Genomic DNA, 14,360 nt, shown 5'->3' with positions numbered 1-14,360 from the left:
ACTCTGGGGCAACTTTTGATGACAACAGTTTCAGCATGACTACTCATCTCATGTTGAGAACTCTTATGGACAACGATCGCTTCAGTGCCAAAGTCATCAGGATCTGGCACCAGATGCTCGTGGGAAACTTCCAACCTCGGAGGATCGATGAAAACAACATCATGGTTGATGACTTGGAGTTTATCCTCTGTGGTCTTCGAGGGAAGAAAATTAACATTCCTTTGATGATCTTTAAAGGACTGGTTAAGGCTGTCTCTATCGGTGTCGACCGTCAAGGGAGTGTGACCTGCCTTCCATATGGGAGACTCCTCAGTTACATTTTCCTTAAGAAAGGTGTAGTGAGGAGGATGCGCGACTCTGGAGCCAGGGATATGTTCGAAGCTGAACCCTCGCCTGTGCTGTCCTTGGCAGGTTTAGACCAAAGGATTAACTAGCAAGTTTTTACCTTAGGTTTTTATGCCTTCTTTTTTTTCTTTTGTAATCTCGGATCCTGTTCTTTGGATCCTTTTGTAATGCATGTACTTCTATGCTTTAAATGAAAAAAAAATATTTTGGTGTCTCCTTAGACTCTTTTCCTTCCATTTAACAATTTATTCTGATTGTAAAGCCATTTTGATCAATGTGGCGTATATGTTTTGACACATGCCTGACCATTTTGGCTTTTCGTAGTACCCTGAGTATCTACGTTTTTGCATTCTTTACTTCGTACATACTTGGTTTATATCTCTTTAAATATTTCCCGTTTACTCTTAAGATCCTACGATCTTCTGCTAACTCTTCAATTTCGTAAGCATTGTTCGAGAATACTTTTAAGATTCGAAAGGGTCCTTCCCAATGGGGGGACCATTTACCAAGTGCCTGATTCTTTCGATCTACAGGTAAAATAACTTTCCAAACTAAGTCATTATTAACAAAAGTTTTACCTTTCACCTTTTTATTATATGCTCTGGACACTCTTTCCTTTTGCCTTTTTATCATTTCCAGTGCTCGAAGTCTGTCTTCGTCCAAATCTACTAACTCATTCATCATTAACTCCCAGTATACGTTGGGAGGAATGTCTGTTTGTCTTTGTATTCTTACCGATTGCAAACATATCTCGATTGGGAGTACTGCATCATGTCCAAACGTCTACTGGAAAGGAGTTGTATTTGTAGCTTCTTTTGGAGATGTCCGACAAGCCCAGAGTGCTTGATCCAAAGTCTTATGCCAGTTCTTAGGTTTCTTTCCCACATGTTTCTTAATAAGGCCAATTATTATTTTGTTTGCTGCTTCAACCTGCCCATTTGCTTGAGCGTAGTAAGGTGTAGAAGTAAATAACTTGAAACCTATTTCCCTAGCAAAGTCTTGCATTTTTCGTCCAGTAAAGACTGATCCCTGATCGGTTGTTATACTTTCTGGGATTCCAAACCTATATATAATGTGTTTCTGTATAAACTCAATCACAGCCTCTTGATCCACATTTGCCAGTGGTATTGCTTCGACCCATTTTGTGAAATAGTCTATTCCTACCAAAATGTACCTTTGACCTTTAGATGACTTGGGGTGAATTTCTCCAATCAAATCTAATGCCCATCCCCTGAAAGGCCACGGTTTTACTATCGTACTTAATTCGTTTGCTGGAGCGTGTTGGATACCTGCATGTTCTTGGCACTCTTGGCACCCTTTCGCAAACTCTATGCAATCCTTTAACATCGAAGGCCAATACATCCCATAACGAAACAAGAGCCATTTCATTTTGTGCCCTGCTTGATGTGCACCACATGCCCCACTATGTACGTTCGACAGAGCCAAATATGCTTCTGCTTCACCTAAGCATTTCAACAATACCTCTTCAGGAGTTTTCTTGAACAATTCATTTCCCATCAGAAAATATGACAAGGCTCTATACTTGATTTTCCTGTCTGTATCCGTCGAAGGATTTTTCAGATAGTTAATAATTGGACTCCTCCAATCTGTGTCTGCCAACGAGTCTATATTTAGTACTTCGAATTGTTCTTTGTTGGCATAACCCAATTGTGAGTTCTCTAGATCACTTGGCGAAAGTTTAGTAAACATTGCTCTTCCTCTTACTTCAATCAATTCTTCCAACTTTTCTTTTGATACTTTATATCCTGAAGCTAATTGTGCCAAGTCGTTTGCTTCCTGGTTATTCACCCTTGATACGTGTTTTAATTCCACATATTCGAATTTCTTGAGTAGCCTATTTGCAATGACAAAATACATGATCAAATTCTCTTTGATACACTTGTACTCCTTTGTCAATTGTTTGATGACCAATTCGGAGTCTCCTTTAATTTCGACTCTGGTTGCCCCCAATTCTAACAAAGCCTCAAGTCCAGCAATTAGTGCTTCGTATTCAGCTTCATTGTTGGAGCATACTGGACCTTCGATTTTATACTTGAGCTTTGTTGGAATTCCATCAGGAGAAATTATCAACATTCCAACTCCAGTACCTTCTCTATGCGTTGAACCATCGAAGTATAACTTCCAAGGTTTTAAGTCCACATAATGCTGATGATTCTCAACCACCGCATGGTCGACAATGAAGTCTGACACAATTTGACCTTTCATTGCCTTGAGAGGCTGAAATATTAATGAATATTCAGTAAGGGCCAAAGCCCACTTGCCAATTCGACTATGTAGTATTGGCTTAGATAACATATGTTTGATAACATCACAATGAGATGAAACGTAAACTTCAACTGGCTTTATATAATACTTAAGTTTGATACAGGAGAAATACAAACAAAGGCAGAGCTTTTCTATATCAGTATATCTAGTCTCTGCATCATTGAGTACTCTACTTAAGTAATAAATGGCTCTTTCGATGCCATTCTCATCTTCCTGGGCCAGCATGCTGCCTATTGTTTTATCTGACGCTGAAATGTATAGTCGCATGTGTTTCTTCCCATTTGGGGGAGACAGAATTGGTGGACAAGTCAAGTATTGCTTTATCTGATCGAAAGCTTCTTGATGTTCAGCACGCCATTCGAATTTTCCTTGCTTAAGCCGTAGTAGAGGTGAGAAAGCTTGCGTGCGTCCACTTAAGTTAGAGATAAATCTCCTTAAGAAATTTATCTTACCCAATAATGATTGTAGTTCTTTCTTCGTGGATGGAGACTTGGTTTCCCTAATGGCTTTTGTCTTGTTCTGGTTAATTTCTATCCCTTTTTTGTGGACTACGAAGCCCAAGAAATCACCTGCCTGCACAAAGAAAGCACATTTGAGGGGGTTCATCTTCAAGCCATATTTCCTCATTCTTTCGAATGATTGGCTCAGATGATCGAGATGACTCATACCCGAGGTAGATTTTACCACAATGTCATCTATATATACTTGCATGAATGTTTCTATAAAGTCATGAAATATAGAATTCATTGCCCTTTGATAAGTTGCCCCAGCGTTTTTTAAACCAAAAGGCATCACAACCCATTTGTAAGTGCCTATTTCCCCTGGGCAACGAAATGCTGCTTTGGATACATCATCTTCTGCTATAAAGATTTGATTGTACCCCGAATATCCATCCAACATGCTCAAATACTCAAAACCTGCGGCTGAGTCTACTAGCATTTCTGCTACAGGCATGGGATACTCGTCTTTAGGAGTAGCTGCATTAAGGTCACGAAAGTCTATGCATACTCTTAATGCGCCATTCTTTTTAATTACAGGTACTATATTAGCTATCCATTCAACATACCTTGTAGTTTGGATAAATTTGCAACGCAAGAGCCTTTCGACCTCTGCTTTAATCTTCGAGTGAATCTCTGGCGCGAATCTTCTGGGAGTTTGCTTTATAGGCTTCTTCCCTTCTTTTATTGGTAATTTTAAATCGACTAAGTCTCTTCCTAGCCCAGGCATCTCATCATAATCCCAAGCAAAACAATCTCTGTTTTCTTTCAGTATTTTGATGACCTTTGCTTTTAATTCTGGTTCTAATTTCGCGCTGATGTATGTTATCCTTTTTTGATCATTGTCTCCAAGATTTACTTCTTCAAGTGGATCTTGGGCCAACATCTTTATGTTCGACGCCATTGGGTCTTTTTCGAATCCCAAAGGTTCCTCGTCGTATATTGCATCCAACCTTTGACTTGGTTCTTGTCTTATGATCTCTTCATCTGGAGCCGAGTTTTCGAAACTCGTACGTATCTCCAATTCTGTTATTCCTTCTTGGGTTAGAACCGCATCTATATTTGATAGTTCGGCTTCGAGAGTCGCCTTCCTTTTGTTCTCGGCCACATAGGCGGAAATCTTTTCGAAGAACGAAGACTCAGACATGATTAATGTCATCGTCCCAGCCTGTTGGCCGTACTGTTGGATAATTCTCCAATGGTGTTGTATCTGCCGGACCATCCATGATCTCTCTATCCCATTGGAATCCATTTGGGTGTAAAGTTAAATAGTACAATGCATTTTTATTTGGGGTATACATCTCTTCTGCAGCATGACAAAGGGCCTATGTTTGCCAGGTTCCTATCGAAGTTGGTTTTATTCACCTGGTTGACTTCAGCCATGTAGTAACTCTGATCACCTTCGATATTCTCCACTATACCATCTTCTCTCCAAATTGTCACCCTCTGATGCATTGTTGAGGGCACAGCTGCTACCCCATGAATCCATTCCCTACCAAGCAAAAGGTTGTAGTTTGCTTTTGCTGGTATAACCATGAACATGGTTGGCCTGGTAACTGAGCCTACTGTCAAATTGACCTGAACGACTCCCAGTGTTTGTCCTATTTTGCCTTCGTAGTTAGATAAAACCATGTTATGTGGCCTTATATCCGTATCGAACATACCAATTCTTTTTAGCATGTATTGAGGCATTAGGTTCACTGCTGCTCCCCCATCAACTAGGACTTTATTAATGCCAGCGTTCTCAATCTTAGCCCTGATATAAAGTGGCTTCAGATGATTTCGCATACCCTCATCAGGCCTTTCGAAGAAAGCATTCTGTTCTTCAACTGCACCATTATTCAGCACATAGTAACACACAGGTCTGTGTTTTGCCATTTCTTCGATATCAGCCTCTTCATAGTCTTCCACTTCAGTTTCCTGATTAAAATCGTGAGGGAGTACGGAAACAACATTGCAATTCAAGTTTATAGATGACACTCCATCAGAATCAATATCATTTGTCATTCTATCCTCTTCTTTCCAGGAATTTGAACGCATCTTTTCTTCTTCATCCAAGAGATTTTCAGCTTCGAATAATCTGCGTTCCACCGGAGGTTTGTTTGACTTTGCCCCCTGGTATGGGACTTGGTTTCTACTAGATTCTCCAGTTTCTCTTGGCCTGTATTCTTTCTGAGCCTTTTTTATTCTCTGATGCCTTCTCCACTGGGACCGAGACATAGGATTTTTTCCTTTATAATTCTCCAATCGATACGCCTCTCGATTGGGTCTTTGAAATTGTTTCCTATATGCCATTGCAGTTCTACCACCTTGGTCCCAACTTCGCCATTTGTTGGTTCTTGCATCAGCTTGCACCCACCTGTCCCTGGGTGCATCTGCAGGGATTTTGAAAGTTACCCTTCGAGCTCTGGGGTGTGCGCTATCAGGCCTCTTTGTTGGAGTCCATATGTCGAAACCGTACAGGTTAGGACGCAACCCCTGAGTTTCTCGACTCATGTAACAGTACACACGTTCGAATGATCGTGCTAGCATTTCATCATAGACTGCCCCACATCTTGGGCACAGAGCAATTTCAGTGTTTCCTTTGTGGCATCTGACCAAAAATCCTACTAAGCTTTCCTCCATCCTTGGGTACAGTTGTAGTAGGGGATTTAGCTCTCTTCCTGGGTGTTCCCATCTTTCGCGTCGAGCCCTTTCGAAGTTGGCTTCGACCCTTCGATTCAGCATGATCGAACACCTTGGACACATCCATTGCTTACCACCATTTCTCTCGTGGCAATTCCAGAGATATTCTTTGAGGCTTTAGGTTTTTGGAGGAACTTCAATGCCCCCATTTTGCCTCGTCAGCCATGTCTCTAGTTCGCCAAATTCAGACACTGGGCGTCTGGCGCTGACCATGTTAACCGCTGCTGGAGGAACTTCAGAGATCTGGATTTTCTGGAGTTTCATCCTGAGGTCTTCAGTGGCCTCACTGTTTTCTTCCTTCGATGCTTCAATTATTTCTGTCTTGTAAGATTCTTCAACATCAGTGTTGAAGACTATGTCACCATTTAGGCTTTCAGTAGCCTGCTTTCCATTGAACATTGTTTTAGTTTCCACAACTTCAACTCCAGATGCCTCCACCATGTTGATATCTTCTACCTCACAGAGGCTAGCGTCAGCAATGTTCAGGGGATTGGTATCGACCCTCACATGACTCTTGGTCTTGTCAGCAAACTTCAACCTTCCATCATTGAGAGCATTTTGAATTAGATCCCTGAAAAGAAAACATTGAGAAGTTTTATGGCCTAAAAACCCATGATATTTACAAAAACCTCTTTTCTTCCGTTGTTCCAACGGAGGAATTTTGGAATTTGGAGGTAGTATCATTTGGCCATCTTTTACCAATAAATCAAATATTTCATCACACTTGGTAATGTCGAATGTATAAGTTTTCTTAGGGAACCTATCATTCTTATCGTTTTCTACTGGGTTTTTTCCATTTGCAGGATTTAGCAATTTGCAGGCATAAGGTGGCGCTTCTTTCAACTCAGCCAAGTCTATTTCGACTTCTTCAGGGCTATATGAGTCATTGAAAGACTCATCATCAGCGTCCTCGGCTTCGACGTACGCTACTCTTTCCTTCTTATAACTTTTATTCGCCCTAACTTTTTCTGCCTTCAGGCGTTCGACCTGTCGAACCCTGTCTGCTAATTGGGCCATGTCCCTAAGGTATTGGGTATCTAGTTTCTTTCTTATTGAATAATCTAGACCACCCGCAGCCATTTCGAAAAGTTCATGTTCTGGGACTGTTGTAAAACACCTTGATTTCAACAGACGGAACCTATTCAAGTAGTCATCAATTGTTTCTGTGAATTTTCTTTTAACACTGGCCAATTCTTTCAAACTTATCTTAGTTTGGCCCATATAGAATTGCTCATGGAAAAGCCTTTCTAAGTATGCCCATGCATCTATCGAATTTGGTGGCAAAGTAGTAAACCAAATGAAGGCATTCTTTGTCAGCGAACTAGGGAAATATTTGATCCTTAAATCCTCGTTTCCCGCTAAGTCTCCTGCTTCTGTCAAATATCTAGCAATATGTTCCACCGTTGACTCATTAGTTTCGCCTGAAAATTTTGTAAATTTGGGTACCTTAGTGCCCTAGGCAATTCTGTCTGCATGATATAATCTGATATAGGGGATGTATAATTTGGACGTCTAAGTCCAGTACTAAGGCCATTATTGGCCATGACCCTTTCTATCATGGCAGTTAAGTTATTTTCTGTAGCCAGATTTTCTCTTCTGACTCTTTGGACAACCTCATCTGGGTGTTCGTTCCTACCCACAATCCTTAATCTGGGTCGCTCCTCCTCCGTTTCCTGTCGAACGGGGACGGCTCTTTGATTTGAAGCTTCTAAGTTAATTACTGGAGTTCCTTCGAACATCTCTGTTCTTCGTGAGGGGCCTACATCCCTAGTGGCTGTCCTAGATGACGGAACTATATCTTGTACACGTTCCAAAATGGGCCTCTCTTCTTGATTCGAAGGCTGTTTGTCTTTCCTTTTAGGTGGTGTTACTCCCATGAATTCTGCCATTCGATTCATTTGAGATGATATCTTTTGGAAAGTCTCCATGTTTTCTCTATTTGTAGTAGTAACATTTGCCATTAGTGGGCTTAAAACTGAAGTCAATTCTCTGGCCAAAACCCCTACCATATCATGGTTGCTTGCATCCATTTCTTGTCGAAATGCTGCTTGGTTATTTGTGGTAAAGTGGGGCACCTGGGTAGAAAAACTAGTGTTGTGTGCACTTCGACCCACTGAACTAACATTCGGTGAAAATGTCGCATTGTTAGTTGGGGCATATATAGATCCTGCCCCTCGTACGCCTGTTCCATATGGGTATGGCATTCCATATGAACTATTTGGTCTCCATTCGAAAGTAGAATTCGTGCCTTGACCAGACAAATTATTTGCAGCATTTGTCGATGAAAACAGTACGTCTTCTGGACTTGTGGATGAGGGTGCGGTTGTCGACGCTGAAACTGGAGTAGTCCCTTAGGGTCGTGTATTAGTTTCAGGCATAGCCTGGGAATTATCTGCAGGTCTCGATCCATTTGGACCCGTTGCATCCCGTGTTCCTTGAGTGGAAGTCGAATTTGCCGCTCCTGATCCTGAACCTTGTGGGGGATCTCGATCACCCCCTGCACTGGCCGTAGCGGCCATTTTCTTGTTGTACCTTCGTTTGGGAATCGGTTGTGCACTGTTTTTTAATTTACCGTTCCTAAGGTTCATACAAGATCTTGATATTGTCTAGACAAAAACAAAGCAATTGATTAAAACAATCCGCTTGACACAGTCCCACTGGGCGTGCCAATTTGTTTACGGTGATTTCCGGTAAACAACCGCTAGTCTTCCAAACTATAATAAATATGATTTGGTTACTCGCAGGATCGACTAGATTGATCCTAGGACACATAGTCAAGAAGATTGTTATCAATGTTCATTCGAACCATATTCATGATTCGTCTTCTTCAATAAGCGTTGTTCGATTAAAGAACAAATAATCTTGATAATCACTTTGTTATATGTAAGTGTGATTTCAACGAAAAGATAAGTAACATAACATATGAAATTAAAAGGACTATTAAAACGTAAGGAGTCTTAAAATGAAGAAACGTTAAAGACTTTGAAAGTAAATAACATGAAAGTAATTCGAAAGTAAATGACATTAAAATAAAGATACAGAAATGTAAATGGCGAGAAGTAAACGAAATGCAGTAATTCTGGAAGATATTTGAAAACGAAAGATAATACACATGTATTAAAGTGGTGGTGTCATACGTACATTTTCTTAGCGAACTCTTTCTCTTAACGGTTGATACTTGAGTAAATATGTGAGTGATTTGTACAAAATGAACACACAGAATCCTAACATTAAGACTCCTATTTATACTAGTTTCGACCTTAACGGTCCTACACTAATCTGCTGCCACGTCTCTCATAAGAACTTCTAGCGACGCCATCTGTTACTTGGACAGTTACGAAACCGTCTTCGAATTTCAAATCTTCCCGCTTGAGTCCGTCTTCGACGCGTGGCAGTGTATTTAAAAACACTACGAAAACACGCTAAGTAGTAATACTTGAATATATTTTATAAATTTTGTCTAAGTCCCCGAAGACACATACTTTCACTAGCTTTCAGTATTCACTATCTTCATAACGAACTTAGAAATTTTTATTCTCGAAGCATGACCATCAGTAGCCATTCTTTTATTTTTAAGGGATGGCCATCAGTAACCATCTTTCCTTCGATTTTCCACTTCTTCGAAGGACAAATATTACAAAACGAAATCTTCAGCTAACAAATTGCCCCCAATAAATGCCTGTTTCGAGAATCAACAGAAATAGGCGTTTCTTGTCATTATAAGATTTCGTTCTTTATTGATCTTTGAGAGTTCCAAGACTGCTGGATCCTGGATCCTGGAGTGGTCCAACAGCGGCCCCCTAATAGGCAGGTGGAGAAGACACTGGACGTCATGCAAGGTGATCGTCAACTCCCCCACCGGCAAGTGGAAAGAAGACGTCTCCTTGTGTCAGCGCTCCACAAATGCCCCCTGCATGTCGGTGCTGATGGTGGTGTACCCGGTCATGCAGAGCCCGCAAAGCCCTGAACCTCGCACATGGTCGTTAAACCACTGAGCTGCTGGTTTAAACAGACCGGAAATCTTCCTGGAGTGGTTCACCATTTTCAATGGCTCTCTCTCCTGTTACAAAAAAAACAAATAAGCGAGAAATAAACGGTAAAATTATAAAAAATGGTGACAAATAAACGGCTAAGTTAAAAAAAATACCTCTCCCTCCCAGATCCGCCGAGCGACGTGATCCTGGTAGTGAATCAGCAGGGAAGTGTCAAAAGGCCCTCCCGGAAAGCTATCCACCTCCTGCTCCTCCTGCTCCTCCTCCTCCCCGACTGGAGGGTCAACATCCGGTATGACCTCCTCCTCCTCCTCATCCTCATCCTCCTCCTCTCGCTGGCGGGAAGAAGATACCCGAGCCAGCCTACTCCTAGAGCCTGAAGCAGATGAACTCTCCACCAAGTCCTGTGGAACGCGGACACGGCGTCCCCGTCCCTGCCCCCGTCCCTGGGTCGACGCCAGATGCGCCGCCGCCCGTCTGATGCGTGTTGGCTGGTCTGACATGATCCTGTAGACAATCGAAATCGATTAATATGCGAGACAAATGAAAAAACAAAAAAAAATGAACTTCTGGTACAGTTTGGAAGTTCATTTCCGAAAACTGGGATGGAGGTGTTTTCGGAAATGAACTTCCGAAACACCCCCACGCAGAGCTTCTCTGCAACCTCCAATGGCAGACCCAAAAACCTAAACCAAATCCATTTTTTTGCCTACTAAACATCCTAATATCAGTACTAAGCTATCTTAATGTCATTTTTTCAGATTCTAAACACCCTAATATAGTTTAATCAAATAGATCTAAAACTTGAAAAAACAATGATAAACTTACCAATTAGTGTTTAATGATGAGTTTGGTTGAGTTTGGAAGAAGAGTTTGGCTACTTCACACTTGCTTCTGCAGAAATTTCGCCTATGGAAGTGTTTGATGATGATTAGGGTAAATGATTTGGGGGAGGGGGAGAGTTCTGCTTAATCTGCAGAACGCGTTTTATTTCGGAAGTTCATTTCCGAAATTGTAGTTTCGGAAATGAACTTCCGAAATAAGACACTTTTTTCAAAAAAAAAGGCGCTTTCGGAGATGAACTTCCGAAAACACCTTTTTCATGCATTTCGGAAGTTCATTTCCGAAATCAGGGGTATAATGGGGTTTTCACCAGAGGTGGACTAGAAGATAGGGAGGTGGCCAAAGAATTTCTCAAATTTAATGTCTCAACTTATCAAGTAAGACTTTATTTATTCCTCTCTTTCAACATGATAATTAAGCAACAGGACCACATAAATGTGGACTATAGAGTCCTCTAGTGAAAGCTATACCTATTAATGGAAGGTTAGCTTCTGGTCCCCTATTCTTTTCTCAAAAAATATATAAGCTACAAATGAAGACCGATACACGTGCTTGCTCTTCCTTGCTAACTTTTAATTCATTTTCATTTTCATATTTCTATACTTGGCAAGTGATTTTATTTGTTGAGTCTTAATCACGTTTGGTTTCGTAATTATCACTTAGATTGTTATCGAATTATCAAAGACGTGTGCTTAATGTTATAACGAATTGTTATGTATGCCATCTCTATGCACGGCATATTGCAAATTACAGCACAATTGGAACATAATGAAATATGTAGAGAATTTATTTATTTATTTATTGACCCCCTACTCTTTTTGGTCACCCGCATTGAAAACTCCAAAATGTCCTTTTATTTCGGAAATGCATCTCTGAAATCACTTTTTTTTAAAGTTGATTTCCGAAATGTACTTTCGAAAACACTAAAAAAAAGGTGTTTCGGATATGCATTTCTGAAATCACATTTTTTTTGGAGAGGGGTGTCTTCGGAGATGCATATCCAAAAATATTCTAATTTTTGATCTTAGAATGTTTCGGATATGCATTTCCGAAAAAATTCAATAATTATTAAAAAAATTAAAATCAAGGTGAATCAATACAATTAATAATATAATTAATTGTATTAATTAAAATATATTAGTAAATATATATCATTATAATCAAAATGTAATAATAATATTAACCTAATAAATATTTAAATTAATATTTTGTTTTTATAAAAAAAATTAATAATAATAATAATAAAAATATTTATTTTTTATTTTTCTTATGATAAATTATTTTATAAATTAATTTTCAAAAACAATTTTATAGTTATAAAAAATCATTTTATAAAAAAAAAATTTTAAACAATTTTAAAGTTAAAAATTACTTTACTAACTTATATAAATTAAAAACATTCTAATTTCATAAGTGAATTTTGAATTATATAAAATTAAATAAAAAATTTATTCACTAAATAAAATTAAGACAAATTCTTCTTTTAATTTTTTTAACTAAATGAAAAATGATATTTTTATCATAATTAATTATGAAAAATGATTTTTTTTTTATCATTATTATTATTATCATTATTTTTACTTGATCTATTTCATTATTATTATCAACCGTAGAAACATCAATTGAAATTATTTATAACTACATTTTAATAATTGGAATTATTTTAATTTTTTTGTAATTGAAATTATTTTTAAATTTTAAAATATGAATCAGAATAGAAATATATAATTATTATTATTTATAATTCATAAATTATATCAAATTTATGATACGTGAATTAATTAATATCCCAAAAATTTTAATTTTTGGAATTTTTTCGAATATGCATATCTGAAGAAAAAAAATTGGGGGTTTTTTCGGAGATGTATCTCCGAATTAATCAAAATCCTAATTTTTGGTATTTTTTTCGGAGATGCATCTCCGAAATTTTGGAAAATCTAAAAACATTTACTTCGGAGATGCATCTCCATAGCAGGGGCAAATTGGGAATTTCGCTGAGGGTCACCCCATAGGGCGGGTCAATAAAGAAATTCTCAATATGTAAACAAGTACAATGATGGTGCACTAAGTTATATATTTTTGTTAAGATTTGTAATTAATATGTTGAATTCTAGTAAATTCCCCAATTAATATCATCACGATTTATGACTAGGAGAAGATAAAATTTTAAAACCATGAGATTGATCAACATACACTTCCTCTTAAATGTAATAGTTTAGAAACATGCTCTTTACATCCATTTGAAAGTGTTTGAAATTCATGACGCAAGAAAAAGCAAGAAGCATTTTTATGGATTCTAATATAATTACATGGTCATAGGTTTCATCGAAATCTATGTCCTCCTAATGATTGTATCCTTTTGCAACAAGATTTGATTTATTTCTTAAAGCAGTTATATTCTCATCAAATTTGTAGTGAAAGATCCATTTGGTTCCAATCACTATATTAATCTCGAGTTTGAGAACAAGTTTTCAAATATTATTTCTCTCATATTAATTTAAATCTCATTGCATAGAAAGACACAAATGTTAATCAATGATAGCTTAATTGACATTTTTTGCTCAATTTGGAAAACAAAGTCATAAAGTTATGTACTTGGTTTAGAGAGTGTCAAGTAGTCGCCTCTTTTGAGATGTCTCCTATTACATTTTCAATTGAATGGTCATTTGTTGTTATCCACACTTTAGGCAGTTCTTTATCTATTTTATGCCTTTATTTATTTCTTAATTTTGATTTATGTTTTTCTCTTCATTTAGATCTTTGTCTTCATTTATATTCTTGTCTTCTAAGATAGTTTTCTCTAGAATACCTGCATAATCAAATACCTATACCTTTAATACAGACTTTGGCTTAGTTTCATCAAAACTAAGATGTTCGGATTCTTGTATTTGTTGAAGTGTAATCCAAATTCAATACATTTTATATTTGCATTTCAATTTAATTTGAGTTTCATTTAAGTTTGGTAGTATAAATACTGAACTAAAGATTCAGTGTGTAAGAGAATTTTTTGTTACCCATTTCATTTTAATGAAGTTTACTAGAAAGTTTATTTTCTATCTCTTCTCTCTCTTTTTCCATCTTCATCTTCAACCTTGTGCACCAATAGTATTGTCATGGTTCGTTTGTTATAAATATGAAAAAGCATTATTAGAAGTGGAATATACAAGAAAGAGACCTTCATCAGCTGTAGCACAAAATTTATCAAGATTTTCCTTTCCGATATTAAGGACAAAACATTTGCACCTGAAAATATAGAGGTAAAAAATATTTGGCTTTTTTCTTTTATATATTTCATAGGGCGTAAAGTTTAGAATTGACCTTATTAAGACACAATTAGTTACATAGCAAGTTTTGCTTAGTGCATCAGTTCATAAAAATTAAGGTCAGTTTTGTTGTGCATCATCCTTGCCATCTATTCAAGAGATTTATTTTTCTGTTTCACTACTTTGTTTTACTGTGGAGTTCTTGGAGTAGAAAAAAAGTGCTCTATTTCATCGCAATAAAAAATTTTTGAATTTCATATTTTGAAATTCACATCCATGATCGCTTCATATAGAAGCAATATATAGTCCTTTTATTTTATATAACTTAGTTGATTTTTGAAAGAAAATAAACGCGTCTTTTTTATGAGAAAGAAATTATGTCCTATTATAAAGAGAATATTCTTCCTTTATAACAAGTGTCTAGCATTATAAGCAAAACTCATGGTTCT

Source organism: Vicia villosa, unplaced genomic scaffold (genome assembly GCF_029867415.1).
Source record: "Vicia villosa cultivar HV-30 ecotype Madison, WI unplaced genomic scaffold, Vvil1.0 ctg.000014F_1_1_3, whole genome shotgun sequence".
Taxonomy (NCBI): Eukaryota; Viridiplantae; Streptophyta; class Magnoliopsida; order Fabales; family Fabaceae; genus Vicia; species Vicia villosa.
Note: the sequence above shows the minus strand (reverse complement) of the source record.